We start from the raw sequence: 8,995 nt of genomic DNA on the forward strand, positions 1-8,995 counted from the left end.
ATCAATCTTTTATGAAAAATAAAGAAAGGGAAGAAAATGTTGTTTCCCAGAGGAAATTTCATATGGGTGCTTGATAACTTGTAGAAATACAAGTTATTTATGCTGTTTTATTTAGATATTGCGGCAAAAATAGAGGAAAGTTGTGTCGATAGTATAAGAATTGACTGAGAAATACGAAAATTATGAAATGTTGTAAATGCATCCACTAACACCATTGCGATGGCGAAATAGAATGTCTCAGTCTCTGTTTTACAGGAAATAGGTCACCGGATGCGTTAATGGCTCGAAGAAAAAATGTGCAATGCATCTACATTGCATATGCCAATCGATCAAGAATGAAGAAATGACCAACGCAATGACGGTGCATGCGATGATCGATCATGAGCTTTAGCGATCAACGCATTCCAACCGCATGCAGTAATCAAAAATAACACCGCATGCGGCAATCGATCGAAGATGTGAAGAGCAACGCATTCGCGAACGATTCTGACAAGTGTACAGCTTTTTGTTGTGCAATTCTGACAGAATGATTATTGAGCAGAGAGGAATTTTCCATTACGCCATGGTAGGAATTACCATAATTATACAGTAGGGATCATAAATTCAAAGAGCCAAGGTCTTGTCTATACATAGCTTCCTCAAATTCACTGAAAGATATACTGGGAGAGAGACTGGTCTGAAGAGACTTTACAGAGTAAATCCGGGAGAACTATGAGACAAGGCTGAGAAGTGAGTCTCCGAGCAAGGAATTCTTTTGATTTCCGAAGCTGAAGCTCTGTGCAAAAGGTCAATTCTGCCGGGAAAGCAAGTCTGAGAGGGAAGCTTTCCTCTCCACTACATCCATACGCCGGCAAGCACAAGTCTCCGATCGGGATCTGTGTCAAGACGTTGACACTCTTTCCGTATTTGTTTTTATTCTCTAATTCATTGTCTGTGTTCATCTTCTTTAATCCCTCATTCACAAACATGTATCAAACGCTTAATTTTAGAATTAAATGTTATCATCGTCATCATTATCATCTCTCTGTCTCTTTCCATATTTATCATCCATTTGCTCCATGATGTGTTCTTAATCCCCAGGGTAAACAGTGAGAATTAAGAGAGTGAGTCAATCTGTGTCAAGGAATCGATTAAGTTTAGTTAAAGCATGCTCGACGGCATCTTCACCTGTGAGAGCAGAAGTGAAGATGTTATTCTGCCTATCGAGAGAAGGTTGGATGAATGCGTTAACTAAAGCGAGAAGTATTTCTAGAGATGGAAACAACCTTGCGTTCATCACGTTCATCACGTTCATCTCTGTTTCACCATAGACGTATGAGAACGCGGCCAATCACTGAAAAGTGTACGCCAAGGGAAAGTGGAGCCTTAGTTGCATCCTTAATACGATTGACGGACTTGCAATGTTTTTACTTTTTACTCATTCTCTTTCTGCCACATTCATAAGACTTGTCATCGCATTTATAGATTCTTTTGTACAACTTAACAGTCAGTCCTTGACCCCTGTATCATAGTAGTTTAGGAATTTACTTTATCAACACATTTCTACTTTCAGCGCAATTTATATTTCTAAACAAACTAAAATTCTTTATTCATTATTATAATCGGTCGCATGTAATTTATTTAATTGCATGCTTATTCTTTGAGATGAACCTAAATCGAGTACTTTAGATCTGTTTTTTCTTCCGTTGCGCATGTGTTCATTCCATAAATTGATACCAGAGCATGCTTAAAGTACTCAATTTTGGTTAATTTTTGCATATGGTGGGTATTGATTCATGCGATGAATGTTTGTGTTTTAAAATGGATAATTTCAGTTTTGCCATCCTTTTTTTTCTCTTGGGTTGTAATAATTATTGTAATTTCCCGGTGTTTTATGGGCTTTAATGTGTCGTACAAGATCTGTAAATTTTCTAGAGTCATTAGAGTCGTTTTTAGGCTGTAATTGCTCTTCCGACAAAGAGGATGATTTTTTTTTGGTGAAAAAAAAATTGCTCACAGACCGAATGCACCTCCCAGACCCGGTTCACTACTTTGACCCGACTCGGAGTGGTGCCTGACCCACGGAGCTGGTGTGTGACATGTGTAGGTGCTCCAGACCCGACGAACCCGCGACTCGACCCAGTGTTCGACCCGCTTCAAGCGCGCGCGGCCCAACCTAGTTTTCAGCTTGCCCCGTCAGCGCTCCAGCCTTGTTTGCCGGCCCGCGTTCGCGTTCAGGTTCGCCAACTGATCCACGCCAATCCCAAGCCGCTCGCGTTTTCAGCTGCTCTAGCCGACCCAAACCTGACCTGCGTGCGTCCGATTAGGTAGCTCAACCAGTCCAGATGGTTTGGACCGGTTCAGCTCGATTGATTTGACCAATTTTGACCAATTTTGGGCGGCTTTTGTCGGTTTTTGGGTTTTTGAAGCTAGTTCAAGCATTTTTCAAGTGGTTTGTTCGAAGTGTTCGGAGGCGGTTTGAGGTTGGTTTCTATTTATTATTGTAATAAGTTTAGCTTTTAGCTAGCTTAGGATGCCAAAACCGGTTCATTTTAAGTGTGTTTATTTAATTATGCATTGTGAATGTATGAGTTAAATAATTTATCTATTGTGTGCATATTGTATGCCATGTAGATTTAAAATCCCACCATAGGATAAGTATTAAGGATAAATTAGTTTGTTGATATGCGGTAATGGTCATGCGATGATCATGTGATGGTCTGAAGAGTATGCGTTATGCGTCAAGTGTGTAAGCGATGATCAAGTGTTCCTATCACAAGTTTTCTCGCTCTTTCGCCAAGTATAACAAGATCACGAGTTTTTTGGGATGATCCAAGGTCAAACACGGCGATTTGATGCGATGTTGTTGAAGTAAAGTGAATTATGCAATGGTGTTAAATATGTGTTGCTTGTTGTGATGACAATAAAATAAATGCAAATAATGAAATTCTAAGTAACCGAGGGCCTAATAATCGTGAGATGGGGATGGGTGAGTAATGCCACAGACTAAACAAGGGACTATATGGAGAAGGAAGGGCTAGAGGGAAGGTAACTAAAGAATCAATAAATCTCATTGCAGATACTACCACGGTTCTTATTCCTGATTGACGCACACCTTTCGGTGGTTGCCTCAATGGTCATATTTCTATGAGATGTAAATGGGAACGCTAGAATGCAAGGTTGTTTCTATTCTAGAAATATTTCTTGCTTCACTTAACAGGTTCTATCAACTTTTCTCTTTCAAGGAGTTGATTGTATGACTCAACTCTACTTTCGCAGGTAAGTATGCTTTCAACATATGTTAAGCGAACGTGGTAGTGTCTTAAGATGTGATTTAAATCATAAAAGTGACCTTCCCCCTTACCCTAAGGGTTTAGTGTTCATGAGAGAAGAAATAACGAATGCATGACCATGGAGTAAAGTGGAGATGAACATAGTGATAATATTGAGATAAGAGAATCTTTCAAATACAAGTTGTCTAAGAAATCAATCAAGCAAATTCTACAACTTGTTAATACAAAAGGAATGAAATGGATTCACGATCAATATCAATCTCTTGATATGATATGATGGTGGTAATTATTGCTGGCTTGATGTGATGGATGGAGTGGTGAAAGCCCTTCTCAAGATCTTTCTCTGGTGAGCCTCTTAGAAATGAATGAAATTTTGGAATAGAATGTTCTCTGTGATTCTCGGCCTTCAGATCCTTTATTTAATGTGTTGAAGCTCTATTTATAGAGTCCTGCACTATTCTGCCTTGAAACTCCTGCTATGATTGGTTGCTATCATTTGTCAAGGTAGATTAGAACGTTAATGTTGCATCATGGTCAATGATCAGGAAGTACGTAAGAATATCTGTTGTACAATTTCAAAAATCCTGAGGCATACATTGATTGCGTTTTTCCTTGAAGGATTGGCGCATGCGATGATTCCTGCATTTCTGCAAAACATAAACTTTGGCGTACTTTGCCCATGAAATATGGCCAGGGGGTGTGTTTTAAGTATCTTAGCACAACTTTGATTTTCTTATATAAATTCACCATGATTGACGCATTTTCTTCCTTTTCGTTGTCGCATATTTTTTTAGAAAAAGGCATAAATAACTTGTATTTCTACAAGTTATCAATAAGCATGTTGCATGCATTGCAAGTATGTTATAAAGGGTTATAATATATAGTATGCATGTTTACAGGTTTTTAAAGTTTAATATAAGTGTTATGTTAAAAGTTGAATACCTTTGATGAATGTTATAGGTGCAAACTATTATTTTATAAGTTATTATAAAATTAAATTAGACATTAAAATCCATAACAAAGATAAGTTGCATGCTCACGTAGATTAACCACTTGTTTTAATATTTAAAATAGGTCAAAACCTGGATTACAAACCCAACTGATATATAATCTTGTTTAAGGCTGGGGGTATTTAAGTTGACGTTCTACGAAACACCTTCTACCTTGGATTATGGCCGAATAATTAAGCGTTGTTAACCGATTTTATGAGCACATGTGAGTGGTGTGAGATGTTAAAATTGGTTTACCACCTAGACATCGTAGGTTAAATCCAATTATAAACGTTATACTTGGATGAACCACATAGAATTAGGTTGTTTAATTAGCTGGAACATTCCTAAGTAAATATTTACCCAAAAAACAAATAGAACACTTCAATGGGAATTAATAACATATAGGATACATTGTTCTTAGCTCTCACGTCCCTAAGAGTTCACACTGTGAGATCCATACAACGCTTCGTGTCGATTATAACTCGATTGCTCTATTCGAAAAGTGTTTGCATGGGTCAATAGCAAGGTAAATAGGGGAAGTAGTTCATAGTAAGTGGGTGAAGGATGTGTGTCAACGTGTCTTGCGGTCTCTTCCGTTAGTTTGGATCGTGAGATTCCTATGTTGCACCTGCTGTCATCTTTTGGTCGGCATTAGCTAGTCGCTAACCACGACGATCCCCTTGGAGGGTTATAACATAGGATTCAAAACAACTCAAACTCCAAAAATGGATAGGATTTCTTAGGTCGTTTTCCAACTTTGACTCTCTAATTTCGTAGTATCATTGGGGCCACTAATCTTTGAGATCTAAATTCAGAGGATTACACTTACAGAATTACTAAGTGTTAATGAGTTCTTGATCGAAAATGGTATCTAAATGACTATCAGAGTATAAGTTATTCTAGAGATAGTATTTAGTCAAGAATGTTTTGATTTAGAGAAGAGGTATTTGACTGCCCCTCGGTAGCACTTATTCTGACTCACTATAGTATCGTTGCAAATAAAATAATAAAATTTGGGTACATTATTACTTTGCTAAATTCTAGTTGGGTTTAAAAACAATTTACTAATTAGAATTTGTTTATAATTTCAACATGTTGAATTCTTCAAATTTACTTGCTTCCGACACTTTAAACAGTAAATCAACATGGAAATCGAATATACTAGCAGTTAATTATTTAAACTATGTTTTAATAGAGGAATGTTCTCAATCTCCCTATGTTTCTACAAAGGCACTTGTCATTGAGACATGCTTAGTAGAAAATGATAAGTTAACCTGGATATTAGATTCAGGTGCCGCTAATAATATCTGTACTTTTGCTCAGGAACTACTTTTTCTTAGGAAACTAGTTCCTGGAGATAACTTACAGAAGCCGAAGCAAACTTTAAGATAGGATCGGGGAAGTTGTTTCGGCTAAAGCAGTGGGAGATATAAAGTTGTTTGTTGAAGATAGACACATTTTACTTGAAAATGTTTATTACATTCCTTCTATGAAAATAAATTTAATTTTTATCTCATGTTTGCTAGAATAAAATTACAAAGTTTTTTTTTTTTTAATATAGTGAAATGTCATTATTTCAAAAGATAATAAAGTATGTTCCACAAATCTAGAGAATAACTTATACGTGTTAAAACTAACTGAGGTAAAAGATTTTAAATATAGAGATGTTTAAAACAGCTGAAACAAAAAATATCTCCAAATGTCTATCTTTGGCACTTGCGACTAGGTCACATTAATCTTAATAGGATTGAGAGATTGGTTAAGAGTGAACTTCTAAACTAGTTAGAAGATAGTTCTTTACTGCCATATGAATTTTATCCTGAGGGTAAGATGACCAAAAGATCTTTTACTAGAAAAGGTCTTAGAGCCAAAGAATCCTTAGAGGGTTTGAATATTTCATTAGCTTCATCGATGATTATTCAAGGTACGAGTATATTTATCTAATGCATCATAAGTACAATACAATTAAAAATCTAAATAGGTAATCAAAATCATTACAATTTTACAAATATCCTAAATAATAAGTTTGTACAAATCCAGTTTACAAACTACAAGACCACGAGATTTAGAGCATCAACCCAATAATAACATGATATAAAATAATTAAAAGCTAAATAGGTAGTCAAAATAAAAATTAATAATTTGAAGGTCAGATTTGTATTTTTTGCAATGTTTTATTTATATTATTGCAATAAAATAATATATTTTAGCTATTAATGGTTAATTTGCAGTGCTAATGATTTAATTATTTACCTATAAATTAAAGTTTAATCCAAATCTATTCTCTATAATCTGTTTAATTTAAACTTTCTTATACATAAATTGTACTTAACTTTTGTAATTAATTACATTTTAACTTTACAAAACACATACAATCCATGTAGTATCGAATTAGTAGATATAAAATGGGTTGTGAGGAGATAATTTTTACATTTCTATTTTGTCCCTCTTTTTAAAATACATATACTACATATAGAATGAACCATGAAGGAAGAATATTTATATTCTAATTTTACCACACATATTTAGGTGTAATCGTGTACTCGGTACATGATTTAAACACCTATTTTTGGGAATACTTTCTTTCCAACTCTATTTTTGTCTTTATTTATTAAAAAAACAAAATTCGAATTAGGTTGAATCTCTATTATGTTAGAGAAATGAGCATAGTTGTGAAAATTTAGAGAAATATACCTTTTTTTTATGATTTTTTTGTATGATAAAAGTTGAAAATTTGAACCACCAATTTGATGAAAGGTCATATGAATGTTATTTGAGTTATACGGTAGTCTACATTATTTTTGCTTAAAATAACTCTTAGATAATATTCAAAAGAAATTTTAGCTATCTTTGTATTTTAGGCCATAATTTCATACGTATTTTGTAGGGTACATATTGTTTGTTGGGCTTATTATTTATGAAAGGATATTTATAATACATAATAGAATAAGAGAAAAAATCTAAAAATATATTACATCTTTAAAATATTTGCAAATATGGATGAATTGACTAATCAATTTTTGAATTTTTTAATTTCTAATTATGCCCTCCCTTGTCTTATCTGGTTGTATACTAGTCTTTTTATTTTTTTATTTTCTTCGATTTTTGCTTCTTTTCTCCATTTTTTTCATTTTATTTTCTTTCTCAATTTTTGCTTCTTCTCTTTTCTTTATTTTTTTTTTTTTTTTTTTTTTTTTTATTCTTTCTTTTATCCAATTTTTGCTTCTTTCCTTTATTTTTTTTTATTTTCTTTCATGTTTCTTTCCTTTATTTTTTATTTGCTTTCATTTTCTTTTTTTCCCTTTCATTTTCTTTCCTTTATTTTTTATTTTCTTTCATTTCTTTTTTCTTTAATTTTCTTTTCTTTCTTCGGTTTTTGCTTATTCCTTATTTTCATTTTTATTTTCTTCTCTTTCTCCGATTTTTGCTTCTTCACTTACCTTTTTTTATTATTTTCTTTTCTTTTCTTTCTCCGATTTTTTGCTTCTTCCCCTTTTTTTTAGTTTTTCTTTCATTTGTCCGGTTTTTGCTTCTTTTTTTTATTTAATTTTCTTTTTTTTTTCAATTTTGCTTCTTCTCTTTCTCTTATTTTTAAAATTTTTCTTTCCTTTATTTGAATTTTTACTTCTTCCCCATTTTTTTCCACAAGAATTATGAGACTGAGTTCCATACGCAGGACTTGAAAGTACTCAATTCATAAGTGACTTAACATCAACAAGCCAATCATCAAGTTTGATTATTATAAGGAATAATAAATATAAATAGCAAATGAAAGTCTATAAGTGATAGCACTAATATTTTCTATCATTGATAGCTTAATCTTTGATTATATTTTCGTAGTTAATAGCCACTTATAGAAATCTGTCATGGATAGCCAACTTAGTGAATTTAATTAATAAAGTTGAATCTCGAACTAAAATGTAAGTGGAATGTCTAGAAATTATCACTAATAGCATGTTTATTAGTGATAGAAGCTATCATTGAAAAGAAAAGAGACTTATAAATGTTTGGAAAGGACAAGAAAGGGGCAAGAAGGTGTTCAGTGGCTATGATTGATAGAAGCTACTACTGATAGCATGTTACCAATTATAAAAGCTAATACTAATAACATGTTATCGATGATAGAAGCTATCCGATAGCATGTTATCAGTGATAGAGAACTATCATTGATAGCATGATATCAGTGAGATCATTGATAGTGATGTTATCAGTAAAAGAAGTTATCACTGATAACCACAATATGAGTGATGTTAGGGATATCGGTGATAAAACTTAGGTGATATCTATATATCGAGTTTCTTTCAAAGGTGATAACTAGTTATAGAAGTCTATCATTGATAGTCTTAAGTGTTAATATTTCAAGCTGATTCTAATTGATGAAAGTCTATCAATGATAACGACTGATAGCTGCTATCAGTGATTGCCATGATAAAATATTATTAGTGATAACTACTATGGTAATCAAAGTTGTTGGTTTTCTTTCAAAGTTGATCACTATTTATAAATCTATCATTGATAGCCACTGATAGCCTTAAGTAGTAATATTTCAATGTTGATTCCAATTGATGAAAGTAAATCAATAATAGCTACTAATAAGTGATAGAAAATTAAAAGCTAATATTTCAAGATTGTATTAATTTTTTTCAAATCGAAAGCTATCGCTGATAGCAACTATCATCGATAGCAATTGATAGAAGCTATCAGCGATAGTAGCTCTCAGTGATAGCTTTT

The sequence above is a fragment of the Benincasa hispida genome, chromosome 8 (genome assembly GCF_009727055.1).
Source record: "Benincasa hispida cultivar B227 chromosome 8, ASM972705v1, whole genome shotgun sequence".
Lineage (NCBI taxonomy): Eukaryota > Viridiplantae > Streptophyta > Magnoliopsida > Cucurbitales > Cucurbitaceae > Benincasa > Benincasa hispida.